Here is a 16,742-nt window from a genome sequence, read left to right as displayed (position 1 = left end):
AGCTCGTCGACGACCTTTGCAACTTCATATTAGACCAGATTGTACACGTCAGAGGCGCCTACCATGACCGAGAAGTTGAGTTAGGTACAAATCCTCAGTACCAACACCTTCGTGAGACTGAAAGGCTAGCTCTAGGACGTTGATAAGAATGTGTATGGAATTTGTATATTTAATGATGGGTTGTATATATTCTTATGAATTGGACTTGTAATTGTAGTTTATAGAATACTCTTGTGCTTGTAGTCGTGGTCGCGGGGCGTTCGGCAACGCGAACGCGGTTCGGAACGTTGGCCACGGGACGTTCGGCAACGCGATTTTGAATTGCAAATTTGAATTTTTTTACGGGAAAACGTACTGTAGGGACGGTTCTAGATAGAACCGCCCCTACAAATACCTGTTTGTAGGGGCGGCTGGTGTTTCCAGCCGCCTCTACAAATCGATTTGTAGGGGCGGCCTAGGAACCGCCACTACAAATGCATGATTTGTAGAGACGGTTCGGTAGGAGCGGCTGGCCAAACCGCCCATACAAATGGTTACGAGCCGCCCCTAAAAATCGATTATGTAGTAGTGGATGAGTCTCTGATTCAATGAGTGAATTATTTTTTTAGTGGCAAGTGATGCATTAGTAAGACGTTTATGATAACTTTTATCGATTTCAAGATCTATCAAACTAGCCACTTGGATGCGTTAGTTGTTTATAATAATTTTAAGTTTGACCAAACATTTATGAAAACGTTAAGTGTATCAACATTTATAACACAAAAAATACCATTAAATTAATAATAAAAATATATTTTCATAGTACATATTTGGAGACATAAATGTGGATGCTATCTATAAATTTGGTCAAACTTTAAAAATTTCAATTTGGTGCAAATATAGTGCACTACCAGAGGGAAGAGTATAGTCTATACTATTCCAGTTTGGTGCTTTGTGTAGTCGGCTAATTTGTCATGCCATAGCCCGGTCAACCGCGACCTTCACATGCACGCGTGACTTGGACTCGGCGACCGATCGAACGCTGATTGGAGTGAAGTCCGGCATGTGCAGTGGCACCGAAGCAGGCACATGTAACTGTCGCTAGAGTCGGCACTGCGCCTAGCTCCGACTCCGATCGCGATTGGTAGGGTAGGGATGACGAAATCTCTCGAGCCCTATGGTGTGGTCGTACGTACGATGCATGGATGGATTGACCACCCTGCAGGTCTGCAGATGATGCGCGCGCTATCGGTCTCTGACGACGTCGATCTCGACACGTACGACCGGCTAGATTTATATTCCGTCTGCTTCCTAGATTTATATTCCGTCTGCTTCCTCTGGTGCCTGTTTAGTTTCTAAAATTTTATAAAAAATTTCAAAATTCTTCGTCGCATCAAATCTTTGGACGCATGCATGAAGCATTAAATATAAATAAAAAATAAAACTAATTACACAGTTTAGACGAAATTCGCGAGACGAATCTTTTAAGCCTGATTAGACTATAATTAGACACTAATTGCCAAATAATAACGAAAGTGCTACGATACTATTTTTTAAAAAATTTCGTCGACTAATCGAGTCCCTGGCTGCCGGAGCCGGACGGCTGCTACTTGTACGGCCAATAATTCGTGCAGTGGTTCTGGTGGCCCATGCTATACTCCTACGCGTACTGCTACAGATGCATGAGTGGCCTGCACTCACTCGATCTGAGGGCGTCGTCTGATCATGCATGCATAATATCAATCTATCATGCACCGGCCTCCAGGCCCGCAGGCCAGGCTAACAACAGGCTTTGGGCATATTCGTGCGTATCTGATCAACAGCATGTTCTCTCGATCGTATTTGATTTATAAGCCAGAACTTATCAGCCAACGAATAATATTTTTCTCTCACACTAAACTAACTAATAGTACTTTCAATTATGACTTATAAGCCAAATAAGCTCAAATAAACAGGACAAATACGTGGTGCCTCGCCACCCGCGTACGTTTTGAAGACGGGAGGACGTGCAAGCGGCCCCATACGACGGATGGGCAGAATATGTGTGGCAGAATCCCATGACGGGTGTCCGCCGGCTGGCGAGCACGGGGAGACGGCCGGACGTGACGAGGGACCAACCGCCGCCCCACCCCAACCAACGCAGCCCCTGCCTGCGCGCCCCGGCGGCCGGGCTCCACATACATCTTTCTGTTGGATTCGATCGGTGTGCTTCAATCTGATGCTGCATATGCACGCACGATCCCATGCCCCAGCTTAGCTTCATGCGTGGCTTGTCCTCTAGCTTGCTATCAACCTGACATGCAGATGGTGCTTGCTGTGCACAGTGTGAGGAGATCGAAGTGGAGATCCGGGCTGTGTCTGTGCGCGGACATGGCTGGTGAGGCTCTCTACAAATTATGTATTTGTAGGGACGGTTTTCAGATCGTTCTTACAAATCGATTTGTAGAGGCGGCTGATGTTATCAGTCGTCCCTACGAATCGATTTATAGGGGGCAGCTGGTAGCTGCCCCTATAATACCTGTTTATAGAGGCGGTTTAGTCTAGAATCGCCCCTACAATACTTTTTTCGTAAAAAAAATTCAAATTTACAATTCAAATTCGACCAGAACATGTATATATTTATATTTCGCACATGAACCATGAAATGTGGAAACAAGAGTTATATTCATGTTTGCTACGTATATAATAAATCGATACTTGTAGGAACATAAAAATTTCAGAATGGTCAAGTTGTAGGCTGGTAACCATATCACCAGTGATGTAACAGGTATTGTGATTCAAAAGGGCTAGTTAATTCTGGTGGTATGCCTATTTGAAATTTTTGACAAATGAGCTGCAAGTAAAGTACCAATATGATCCATACATGTTTTGGGCATAAGGTTGCAATCAGATAATTGACCAAAGTAGAACCGTACCTCAAGTGGCCTGCTAAAACAGTAACTAACAAGCATTCTAATGGTAACTAAAGCAGTTTATCACACACAACAGTCCATACAATATCATCACACCCTACTAATTTGCAACAGCTAAAGTCTCAATTTTTTATGAGAAGAACATCATCACAGTTATAGTGATGTAAGGCAAGGTATCAGAGGAAAAACTTATTGGCTATTTAAAATGTCTATCGTTTAAGTGAGGTATGGAAGGATATGGCAGTAGCCCCTGGACAAATCTGAGATCGACGATTTCTTATTAGAATATATGTTGAGATTTAGTTCTCTCCCAAAAAAATAAGAATAATGTTGAGATCGATGATTGTGCAAATTTATTTTCTAAGAATAATGTGACTAGCAACTACTTCAGAAGCACCAATACCGCTACTGCTCAATACAGGATCTGTAACTTTGAAGGCAAAAAACAAATCTGTAGGCAGAAAAAATGGCAACAATAGAGAACTAGATCAACTTACCTCTTAGAAATTTACAGCTCATGTCACATCAGAGTCTGCACTCTGCAACACATGATAAAAAATATTGGTATCCAACTTTGCAGCAAGATATATGAGATAAAAACATCAGAGTCAAGAGAAAAACGTTTTGTGGTAGTGATAGCATGAGCATGAGATCCTATAGAAGTCAACTACAAGGAAGTGTGCAAGGTAACTTACCAAAAATAAATAGTAGTGCATACTTAATAAAAACTGTACACCAGATTTGTTTTATAAAAGATTTCACTCATATTAGTATGATATTAGAAATGAGTATAATAGTATATTCACCCATAGTCATCAGCTTTTACAGTGAGTCTTGGCATGATCGATTTGAGGGTAGAGACTACAGAGTGAATGATCTTATCATTTTATTAACTACTAAGAAGCTCATCTCATTTTAGAATTTTCCCTGGTTTGATTGGCAAGTTCTGAATATGTTGAATATTAGTAATTAACAAGAAGCTTAACTCATTTTGGAAATTTTCCTATCCAATTATTGTAAATAACACATAGAGAGTTGCATTAGAGAAAAATAATTTGTGCACCATTAAGCAGCAGCCCCTCCTTACATCTGAAACAAGACAAAAAAGGAACCATTTATGATTCATTTACTTCAAACCAAAACTTAAAAATTTGCCATACAAGAAAGAATAAATTGCGCCAACAAAGAGCACAACTACACATTACCATCAATGTTGGAGAACCTTCAGCTGGTGTACAGAGCAGAAACAAATTTCCAGTCGCTCACACCAAAATCTAGGCACCAATACCCTACACACTAATGGGTATGCTTAGATCTGAAGCCCTCTTAGGAGATGAGTTCAGAGGGAGAGGATAAACGGAAAAGGCTGACCACTCGCCGCTCACCGCCCGGTGCCCGATCGCTGAGCTCCCCGGCCCCCGGTTGGCGGCGCCCCGACGCAGATCCGCTTGGCCCCGGCGTAGATTCGCTCGGCCCCTCGGCACCGGCACGACGCCCCACCGCCCCGGCCATCGGAGGTTCATGGCACCGCCGGACCAGACTTCCAGCGCTGGCCGACGGCTTTGGGCCACCCGCAGCGACACCAGGCATTGGTATTCATCACTTTTTCAGCTGAAATCGTTTGGTGTTTCAAAATCTTGTTAGAATTTGTCATTTTTTAAATTTGAAAATTTAAATTGCTCAAACTTTGTCAAACGAAAAGAATGACCAAATCAACACAATAACTTGATAGGGCATGATTTTAGAAAATTTTAGGAAAAAATCAACACATTTGGAGTTAGTATCAGGGAGAAAGACTAGTTACAAATTTTACCCAGAGATTAAAAAGAAAAATCATAATTATTTATGATGATCAATGATGAACAAGTGTGATTCGTAGGGGCGGTTGGTGATTGAGCCGTCCCTACAAATCGCAACACCGGGGACGGCTAGTGAGTGAGCCGCCCCTACAAATCGACCCATTTGTAGGGACGGCTTGTATCATCAGCCGCCCCTACTATGCCATTTGTAGGAGCGGCTGGTCTCATGGGTCCCGAGCATGCCCACTGTAGGAGCGGCTCCATCACCAGCCGCCTCTAAAAAAAATTATTCTTTTGCTACAAACGTTTTTTTAGTAGCGAGCAATAATCCCTGGATTTGGAGTTCGTGAAACAAGTACCACACATGTTGCATTATTGTTATCCGCACAATGCAAGTATGCAACGTGATGACTTGACCAGTAGAGGAGCAACCACCAACTATAGGCATCCAGATGCAAGGCCTCACTCGAGCCCAGCGCCGCTGCATTGCATCCAGGACCAGGAGTTCCCCAGGGCATGCAATCTCTCTCTGACTTGGATCGCGGGAGGAGTAGACATGCATGCATGCATGGAAAAAGTCATTGTATATGCCGTTTCCAGATTATCGATATCGACGTTTTCAGCCTCATGCAGACAAATGCTGCGGCACGAACTGTCACGCGCAACGACGACTTGCAGGCAGCGGCAGCTAGTGCCGACATTGCAAGTGTGCGTAAACTTTATACCACCAAAGTTGCTTGGTCAAAACTCAAAAGCGCCCACAGTCGTCTGTAGTACTATAACCTATGACCGTACTAGTAGTATAGACAAAACAATGCGATTAAAGGAAACCTACAATAAGTCAACTGCCATTGGGTATTGTGTCTGGATAGAGTTTATTTTCTGATGTATAAACATGGTGTCGCTGTATATGAGACTCATTTCTTTTCCTCCAATATGGTGCACATAATCACATAGATGTTTACATATACTCTTTATATAAGCACACCCACACCCTACCATATGACATTGTGGCAGAACCGCCCGAAATAACACACATTCGGAGGCACTCGTCTTTCACCAGACACTAAGCACCCTAAAAGCAAGCTACATCGGGCGGATTCCATCGAGCACACCCCAAGGGAGAACTCGAATAATCCATGTTTTCCATCCAGGATCCAATAATGAGAACGAGTTTTACAATACTTAGTCCATTTCATACAATCAGAGTTCTTAGAAATACATTATTACAGTACCAAGTTCAGAGTACGGAATTTAAACAGCGGAATTACAATAAACATCTAACGGTAGAATACAAGGATCCGTCTGTGCCCACCAGAAGAATCCTCCACACAACAGCTACTCTTCAAGCTGCACCTGCAACAGGGTAAATAAACCCTGAGTACATAATGTACTCGCAAGACTTATCCGACTAGAGGGAATAATTTCCCGACTCCAAAGGATATGATAGGCTTATTGGTTTGTTGGGTTTCTTTTTACGAAAAGCAATACTAGTAGTGAATCCTTATGTATATTTCTTATTAGCAGTCATGATTAGTTCATTATCCAACCATTCTAGGTTAGCACCTGTTCTAATTTCAAGCAAGAGTTGAGCAAACAGATCTATTTCACCACCTTTATTTTCCAGTTCTTACTACAGTGCTAGATTATAGACAAGTCGTACCGGATTACCCGGCGATTCGCGAACCAGTGAGCCCCAACTGGGTACCTCAAAACACATGCCCCGCTTATACCCCAGGCACAAGCATGACCAACCCATCACTCTCCTGTCAAGGGGTCCAGGTTCCTATCCAAACTTGGACTCTAAGCCCCCACACCTGAGTCCCGGACTCAGTGTGGTGTTTAGACCTTCACCATCCCCGCCTCCAATCAGTCAGTCCTAGAAAGAGTCGGAACCCACGACAAGAGAGCAATGAGCCTTCCCTGCTCCCATAAACAAGTATGTGCTCAGAATAACAAGTCAGTCACCTGACTAGAATCCAATGCAACACCCGGTCTTTAACCGACACGGACAGGAAAAACAGTGTAACCAAGCTATGCTCCCGTTGGCCGCGGGAACACAACCTCTTCCACCCACCAATACCCATACCATATCCTTGCCCGGTCTCTACTTTTCCTTTCATATTTTTATCATAAGAGTGATAATAATAATCACCTATTGTGAGTAATGGCAGGTTACTCACGCTACTGAAAATCCTAAGCATAGCAGCTACTCGACCTATGCTAGTAGAACTCATAGGTAGGTATATCTATGCATGTAGTTTCCATAAAATATGTGTAACATAAATGCACACATCACACACACACACACACACACACACATATATATATATATATATATATATATATATATATATATATATATATATATATATATATATATATATATATATATATATATATATATATATCCCGTGATTATTCAAAATAAGGGTTATGCACTGGGGCTTGTCCTGGGGCAGGCGTGGTGTCAGCAAAGTCAGCAGCTGGTGGCTCCTGGGGCTCTCGTCCTAGGATGAGGATCTCCTCCTCGTATTCCTCGATTATCTCCTCGTACTCCAGCTCGCCCACGGTCACGAACTCTACCAACTCGTTATCTACATGCATGAAATGATGATGCAACACTTAGTAATATGACAACAACTGACTCTTAAAATAAGAATACATCTACCAAGCTAACTCTAATGACTAAGATGCTAGGCTACCCATCCTTTCCATTAAACAGGTATGAAACATTCGAGTATTATCTTAACAATCAAAAATGCAATTTCTTACTTTATTTATGATTTCATATATACTAAAACAAGGAGTACTTAACTACCCTATTTATCAACCTATTCTAAAGCTACAAAAATTACAGTGAGCACATAATAATACAATGAACCTATTGTAAAAATTTAATTGTCAAAACTATTACCAATTTGAGACAAAAGTTCGGTCAAATTGTAACCAAATAATATTAAACACTCGCAATTGATTTAATAGCCGCTGGTATCAACAATATATATATATATATATATATATATATATATATATATATATATATATATATATATATATATAAACTAAATACACTAGCAGATAGAGCACAATTTTAGGAACCAAACAAAATTAGTTTCACAATTTTTGGAAACCTATGCGAATTGATATTGATTTTCAAAGTTCAGCTCAGAAATTAAAATATAAAGCTATTTTCAATTCGTTAAGAAAAAGGAAAAAACGAATTCCACCCGCGGTCCCATCACCACACGGCCCAAGCGGACGCAGCCCACGCGAGGCGGCCCACAACGGGGAGGCCCGTGTGCGCTACCAACTCTGCAAAAACGCCTCCGCGCTAAGACCGAATCAACCCGCAGTCCACAGCACTATTTCCCGAGAGAGAGAGACTATGTGAATAGGACCCTGCAATCTATCTCCTTCACCACGGCCAGGTCCCTAGCCACCCCTGTGCGTGCTGGTGCGGCAGACACAGCACCGGACGACCACTGCAGGCCAATTGAGACCTGCCCCAGCCCAGATAGCGGGTCGATCTGCACCTACAACCCTAGCGCCTCCACTAGCCTAGGTTACAGGAGCGGCGAAACTCACGAAAGTGGTGACCTTGGTATGCGTCCATGCGCGACAGCGGCGCGACCATGCCGGCCACCCTAAGCCACCGCGGGGTGAACTAGCTAGCGCTACAGCATCACTATCTTACCCTAGTTGCGGCTGCGGTGGTGGTGCGATGGGTGGCTACCCTCAGCCACGGCCGGTTCCGGCCTTAATGGCACGGCGGAGGGGGAACTTCCAAATTGGAGTTCGTCGTGGCTCAATTCAAAGCGGGGTGGGTACGGTTGGCACGTGGATGTCTAGGCGCATACACGGGCATGTGAAATTGAAGGCGAGCACCTACGCCCTGGCACACCATTGTCGTGACGCGACGGCGAAAACTGAGGCGGTCGGCGCATAGAGGTGGGCATGGGAGAAACAAAGAACGGGAGGCGGTGACGATGTGGCGGGTAGCTGGCGAGTGCACCTTGGCGCGATGTGGCTGGCGCAACCAGTGCGGCCCATGGCCGGCGCTAGCCAATGGCACACGGACGAGGTCGGCGTGGCCCACACGCACAGCGCCCAGGAGGACCAGAGATGCAGCGCGGTGCAGCGGTAGGCGAGAGCGGGATGGTGAGGCGACGACAGTGACAGCGGGCAGTGGGGCAGTGAGTTTGCATGCAGCGCGGTGACAGGATGGCGGCGGCGCAGAGGAACAGGCGGACGCGACGACAGCGTGCTGTGGCATGGAAATGAGGTAGGGCAGCCACGTGCCAGGGTTGTCGGCCACAGCGGCCAGCCGAGCGTGGCTAGGCGTGCGTGCGCGCGGCGGCAGCGTCAACGCCGTGGTATAGGGGCGCGATGACCATGCCTACGTGAGGAAACCGACCGAGGTAGTGTCCTGCACGCTTTTTAAAGCATTCAAAAAAATCTAAAATGTTGATCCAATCCCCAAACCACCTTTGCGATGCCTTAGAGGATATAATAAGCTACCAAAGCCAACTATAATACCACACCACTTAAGAAATCGACTAAGTCTTGAGTTGGATTTGTTTCAAATTCGATTTCCAAGCTATTTGAAATGTTATCTATCATTACTATATTGTGAAAACAAAAGTTGCACTATCTTCTACAAAATGTGTGCTTCAAACTTTATTAAGGTGTCACATATATGTTTTATAGCACTTTTGCTTAATAAAAATTGGTTTTAAACCCTAAGTGATACAACATAACTATCAAATAAACTTCATTCGCATTTCCGTGATCATTTTGAGTTACGGAACTTGATCTACACTCTTTATTACATGCATTAACACATAAACATGATGCTCATAACATGTTTAAGCAAATGGTTTATAGTGTAACACCGAGGGTGTTACAAATCTACCCCCATAAACAAATCTCGTACCGAGATTTCATGTACCTAGTGTGGGAATAGAGATAACAAATACATTTCGATGTAACAAACTACCTCGGTGAACCAGAAAGAAGGTGGGGATAATGCTTCAAGATATAACTTTATTGCTCCCACTGTCGCTTCGTCCTCTGAGTGATCTTGCCACTGAACTTTGTAGAACTTCACACTGTTTCTCGTCACTCTTTCTTTTTCGTCCAAGATCTTGATAGGATGCTCAATATACGACAAGTCGGGCTAGAGGGGAAGTCCTTCAATTTCCACAGCTTCGTCAGGGACCCGCAAACATTTCTTTAATTGGGAAACATGGAAGACATTATGTGCTGCCGACAAGTTATCCGGGAGCTAGATACGGTAGGTAGCAGAACCACACTGGGCCAAAACCTTGTAAGGTCCAACATAGCGAGGGGCTAGCTTCCCACAGACATCAAATTGATGTACACATCTCATGGGAGATACCTTGAGATACACGTGATCACCAACTTCAAATTGCAAGGGCCTTCTTTACTTGTCCGCATAAGTTTTATGATGACTTTGAGCTGCCTTCAAATGGCTCTAAATAATACTGACTTGTTCTCAAGCTTCTTTGATAAAATTAGGCCCAAAATATCCACGGTCATCTACTTCAACCCAGTTAAGTGGTGTTCTATATTTCCTTCCATACAAAGCTTCAAAGGGTGCCATATGAATGGTTTCCTGATAGCTATTGTTGTAAGAAAACTCAGCTAAGTTCAAGCATTCATCCCACTTTTCAGGAAAAGAAATGGCACAAGCTCTCAACATATCCTCAAGTACCTAATTTACCGTTTCTACCTGACCGTCAGTTTGCGGATGATAAGCTAAACTTCTAAGGAGACTAGTACCAAGACATTCCTGGAGTTGCTCCCAAAAATGAGAGATAAAGACTGACCCTCTATCAGAGACGATGGTAAGAGGAACTCCAAGCAGGGTCACAATCCGGTCAAAATACAACTTGGCATACTTCTTGGCTGAATATCTGGTATCCACCAGGAGAAATGAGCGGATTTGGTAAGGCGATCTACAATGATCCAAATAGAGTAACAGCCCTTGGACGTTCGTGGTAAACCCACAATGAAATCCATGGAAATATCTTCCCATTTCCAAACAAGGATAGGCAAGGGCTGCAAAAATCCCGGTGTACGCATATGGTCTGCCTTAACTCTACCACAAGTATCGCACTCCGTGACATACTTGGTGATATCCTGCTTTATATTGGACCACCAATAAAAGTGGCGCAAATCATGGTATATCTTGTTACTTCCAGGATGGATGGACAACTTGGAATGATGAGCTTCATCCAAAATCTTTCTTTTAAGCTCCTCACTAGATGAAACAACCAATCTGTTCTTGAACCTCACTACACCTTGATCATTAATACCAAAATGAGGACCGTGCCCTTCGGCAATTAACTTCTTGATATGCGGGATTTTCGAAACATCTTGCCTTTGCTCTATAATAATTTGCTCAAGTAAATATGAGACTAGAGCAATATGGGCTAGAACCTCAGCATGGTTGAGAGACAAGGATGCTTCTTCGACTTGATACGACTTCTGGCTCAGAGCATCGGCTACCACATTATCCTTTCTAGGATGGTAATGAACCTCCAAATTATAATCCTTGATTAGCTCCAACCATCTCCGTTGCCTCATGTTCAGCTTGGACTGAGTAAAATATATTTGAGGCTCTTGTTATCCGTAAAAATGTGTATTTTATTTCCCAACAAATAATGCCTCCAAATTTTTAGAGCGTGCACCACATCAGCCAGCTCTAAATCATGGGTGAGATAATTCACCTCGTGCTTTTTCAGCTGGCGTGAAGCATAAGCTATCACCCGCCCTTCCTGCATAAGCACGCATCCTGGTCCAATCCTTGAGGCATCACAATACACATCAAATGGCCTGTCAATATCTAGTTGGGCAAGAATAGGAGCAGTGATAAGAAATTTCTTCAGAGCTTGGAAAGCTTCTTCACAAGCCGGACTCCAAACAAATTTGACATCTTTCTAGAGCAACTTGGTCATCGACTGAGCTATTTTGGAGAAGTCAGGAATGAAGCACCGATAATAACCAACAAGACCTAGGAATTGATGGATCTGATGCACTGACTTTGAAGACTTCCAATGTAATACATCCTGCACCTTGCTTGGGTCCACAAATATACCTTCGAGTGTCAGAACATGTCCCAAAAACTACACTCGATCTAACCAAAACTCGCACTTGCTGAATTTGGCATACAACTTGTGTTCCCTTAATTGAGTCAGTACTATCTGAAGATGTTGGGCATGCTCTTCCTTGTTCTTGGAATATATCAAAATATCATCAATGAACACCACTACAAACTTATTTAACTCTGGTATAAAGACTGAATTCATGAGATATATGAAGAATGCAGGAGCATTGGTAAGACCAAAAGACATGACTATGTATTCATACAACCCATACCTAGTAGAGAAAGTTGTCTTTGGTATATCTTATGGCCAGATCTTAATTTGATGATACCTAGAAAGAAGATCAATCTTTGAAAATACTTTGGCACTAGGCAACTCATCGAACAAAGTATCAATACGAGGTAAAGGATACTTGTTCTTAATGGTTACCGCATTAAGAGTACGGTAATCCACACACATCCGAAGAGTGCCATCCTTCTTCACAAAAATGGCTGAACAACCCCATGGTGAAGAACTAGGACGGATAAATCCCTTCTCCAATAATTTCTCTAACTACTTCTTCATTTCTGCGAATTCTTTAGGAGCCATGAGGTAGGGACGTCGGGAAATAGGAGCAGTGCTAGGTTCTTTCTCAATGAAAAACTCCACATTTCTATCCATGGGCAACCCAGATAGATCTTTAGAAATGACATCTGGAAACTCACAGACCCTAGGAATAGAGGCAAGATCAGGAGAAGCTTCAACATGAGCAGCAACTGGTAAGGCTGGATCTGAGGGCATAAGAAGAGACATCCTATCCTCGAAAGAAGGAAGCCATAACTCAACAACTCTCTGCTTAAGATCCAAGACTACCTCATATACTCGCAACCAGTTCATGCCCAGAATTACATCAATGCCCTGCCCGGGCAGCACCATGAACTAGAGGCGGTAAGTGTGAGTGGCTAGCACTAATCCGACTATGCCCGTCCAAGTATTAACACACAACTACACACCTAGAGTATTGGTTCTATAGGAAATAGGTATAGCCATAAGAGATATATTGTGCCTTTGTGCAAACCCCATGCTCATGAATGAATGTGATGCACTAGAATCAAACAACACATATGCTGGATGGGAATCAATGGTAAACATGCCAGCCATCACCAGTTCATTCTGTAAGATTTCCTCAGCCTCAGTGAAATTAACTTGCCCAGAGCGGCTTACTGGCACCTTAATCTTGAAAATTATCCGCTTGATCAGATGGGAGTTAGCTGAGGGCTGAGTAGACTATGCAGGTTGATTCTACAGACACTCTTGAACATAGTGGCCCTCCTTGCTACACTTGAAACAAGCACTAGGCTTGTTCCCCTGTCCCTAACGAGGTGGGACCTGCTGTCCCTAGGGCTATTGCTGTTGTTGCACCTGCTGAGTAGGTGCACAGTACTGGGTGGAAGGTGCCTGGTAGGTCTGCTGAGGCTATCGGAACGAATGCCCACCCAAAGACTGATAGGGCACCCGCCTGACAACCTATACCTTCTGAGCCTGTGGATGACTAGAAGACCCAGTAATCACCCGCTTACGCTTCCACTCAGCCTGAGAGTCATACTGAAGTCCTTCCATGGCAATAGTAGCATTCATCATAGCACCAAAAGTCTAATAGTTTCCTGTGTACAGCTCCTTCTTGTAGACTGCAAGAGAGGCCATGATAGAAATGGTCTCTCTTCTTATCAGTATCAACGTGAGTCCTAGCATATTGTGTCAGATGGTTAAACTTGTTTACATAGTCCATCACAGACATGCTCCCTTGCCTTAGGTCCAGAAACTCCATCAACTTCCTGTTCAGAACACCAATAGGAATGTAATACTCTCTAAAAGCAGCAGTAAACTCCTACCAAGTCACATGGTGGTCTACCGTCTGCATGGCATTGAACGTATCCCACCATGCACTAGCAGAACCCAACAGCTGCTGCGCTGCAAAGCTAAAAGGTCCTTGTGTGGTTTTGGTAATTGAGTGACAACCTAGGTGGACTAATTGTGTTTATGTGAGATACACAGGTGATTAGTCCACAGGTACATATGTGTGAGCAACATATGCCATGAAGGTGAAATGGCTTGGAGATGTTGCAAAGCTCACACATGTGATGATGAAGGAGCTCATTGCACATGAGACATGACATTGAGTCATGTGATCAAGGTGGAGAAGATCAAGACAAGACTTGGCTTGATGGACCGGTTGCAAGCGTGAAGGGCAAGTCGGAGGCTTTGGAGCGATGGACCGCGTGGCGGTGAAGCTTGAGCAAGACTTGGTGCCGATGGACGAAGGCAACGGTGAAAAGCAAGTGAAGTCAAGATCGATGAACCAATATGATCATGTGATGATATGAAGTGGATCATATCATTGTTGATCGTGTTAGTGCATGTGTTGCATCGACATTGGAGGAGATGGAATGGAATGCGCAAGACAAAGGTATAACCTAGGGCATTTCATTTCACCGGTCATAGGTGTGTAGAGAGGTTTGTGACCAGGTTTAGGATAGATGGCCATACTATCAAGAGGGGCAAACTTGTTTGCATATCGGTCATCTAGTACCACTCGAGTGATCTAACTTTGCATCATTGCTAGGATTGAGTGGCGTGGTAAGTTGAGTGGTTAATCCTTTGAAAAAAATGATTGTCAAAATGCTAACAGACATACACATAGTGTTGTACACTTGGTGGTGTTGGCACATTTATAAAGGAGATGAAGTTGGAGTTGATGTGGATCAACTCGGCGATGGAACGGAGGTGAGAAGGGTTCAAAACTCCACCGGCACTGGTGCCACCGGTGCCCTATACAGAAAAGACAGGGTCTCACAAAGTGCATCGGATGCTGGTCACGCAGTGACCGAACGCTGGGGTCCTGCGTCCGGTCAATGGTTGCAGAGAGCGTGCAGGCGTTGGTCTTCGACAGGACACTGGCGCTGGAAGTGACCGGACGCTGACAGGGTGCGTCCGGTCAGGCTGACGTACGGTGATGTAGGTGGCACAGAAAAGTTGGAGAAGGACCAGACGCTGACGTTGCGTCTGATCGTGACCGACCGGACATGTCTTGTCGCGACTGGTACCTTACTAGAAACAACCGAACGCTGGGGTTGCTGTGTCCGGTCATCACTTGACCGTTGAAATCAAGTGACTGAGGTTGAATGGAGGCGACACATGGTGAGCATCCGTTGACCGAACACTGAGGTCCTGCATCCGGTCGATACGATCGGAGCGTCCGGTCGTCCCGAGTTTTGCCCAGTGAATGGGTAACGGCTAGTTTAGCCCGTGGGGCTATAAATAGAAGATGGTCTCGGCCATGGCTGGTGCTGAGCACCTCGAAGGACTTTGTGTCCATGGTTGAGAGTGCTTGGGGGCCCTCCATCTCACTATGCTTGATAGTGATCATTCGATTGTGTGATAGAGCAATTCTAGTGTGATTGCATCATGAGGTTGCATCGAGTGGCACTAGGTGATCGAGTTGCAAACTGGTGGTACTTGTTACTCTTGGAGATTGTCACCTCCTAGATGGCTTGGTGGTGGTCTCCGTCGAAGCCCGCAAGAAGCTTGTGCGGTGCTCCGGAGAAGAGCTTTGTGAGGGGCATTGTGCTCGCCCCGTGGGAGCCATGAAGAGCAACTCTAGTTGAGCGTGTCATTGAGCTACCCTCACTTTTGGGGTAGGTTCTTGCAGTGCCCGACGTGCGGGCATGGCGGGTGATGCCAATTAGCCACCGAACCACCAAGTGAGCGGTCGACACAATGGGGACTAGTGTGTTGGCAAACATGTGAACCTCGGGAGAAAAATCACCGTGTCAACCTTGTTCTTCCTGTTGGTTTGCATCCTCGTTACACAAGCTTGTAATTACTTTTATATACATTGTGCTTGTGTAGTTACTCTTGTAATTAGTTAGCTTGTGTAGCTTACTAGTTACCTTCTTGCTTGTGTAGCATAGAAGTAGCTCCCTTGCGTGGCTAATTTAGTTTGTGTAACCTTGTTAGTCATATTGCTTAGTTTGTGTAGCTAAGTAATTGCGCTCCCTAATTTGGCATTGGTTGCCTTGTTATTGAGCATTGCTAGTAAGCTTAGATAGCTTTGTGCTTTTGCTTACTAGTTTGTATAGGAACTCTCTTGTTGCTTAAACTACTAGTGGCATAGGTTTGTGTGACCTTGCTTCTAAAATTGGTTAGGCGAGCTCTAGCTAGCCTGGCACCTTTGTTGCTTAATCAATATCTTTGGAAGGTGCTAGAGAACAGATAAGAACCAACCATTAGGGACAACCCACTAGATTGGGAACATGAGATTAGAGAAATGATAAGCTTTTTATTAAAGCATTCTTTTAGGTTATCATATCAATTCACTAATCCAATTTATACGTGTAGGGGGGAGTTTAAGCAAGATTCTCCTTTCATGATGCATGCATCGGCCTACCCGTTCACTCAAGCCAGAATATAGCGGCATTCGAACAAATTTTTGGCACCTTGCACACTCACTTTGCATACGCTAAACGATTTTTACGCAGCGTAAGTTAGTGTACCTACAGAAACTTGATTAGATAAAACTTGTGCCGCTATCCTAATAGACCATATTACAAGGGCTTATACTTATTTACATAATTTTGTTGCATCCTACTTTTCACAGAACTTTCGTTGGTCAATTTTTAGGCTTTGGAAAAGAGTTATGAAACTCGTAAACTCATTATTGGCTCTGGTACCACCTGTGGCCGAACCACCCAAAATAACACACATTCAGAGGCGCTCGTCTTCCACCAGACACTAAGCACCCCGAAAGCAAGCTTCATCGGGCGGATTCCATCGAGCACACCCCAAGGGAGAACTCGAATAATCCACGTTTTTCCTCCAGGATCAAATAATGAGAAGGAGTTTTACAATACTTAGTCCATTTCATACAACCGGAGTTCTTAGAA

Source organism: Miscanthus floridulus, chromosome 8 (assembly GCF_019320115.1).
Source record: "Miscanthus floridulus cultivar M001 chromosome 8, ASM1932011v1, whole genome shotgun sequence".
In the NCBI taxonomy this organism is placed as follows: Eukaryota; Viridiplantae; Streptophyta; class Magnoliopsida; order Poales; family Poaceae; genus Miscanthus; species Miscanthus floridulus.
Note: the sequence above shows the minus strand (reverse complement) of the source record.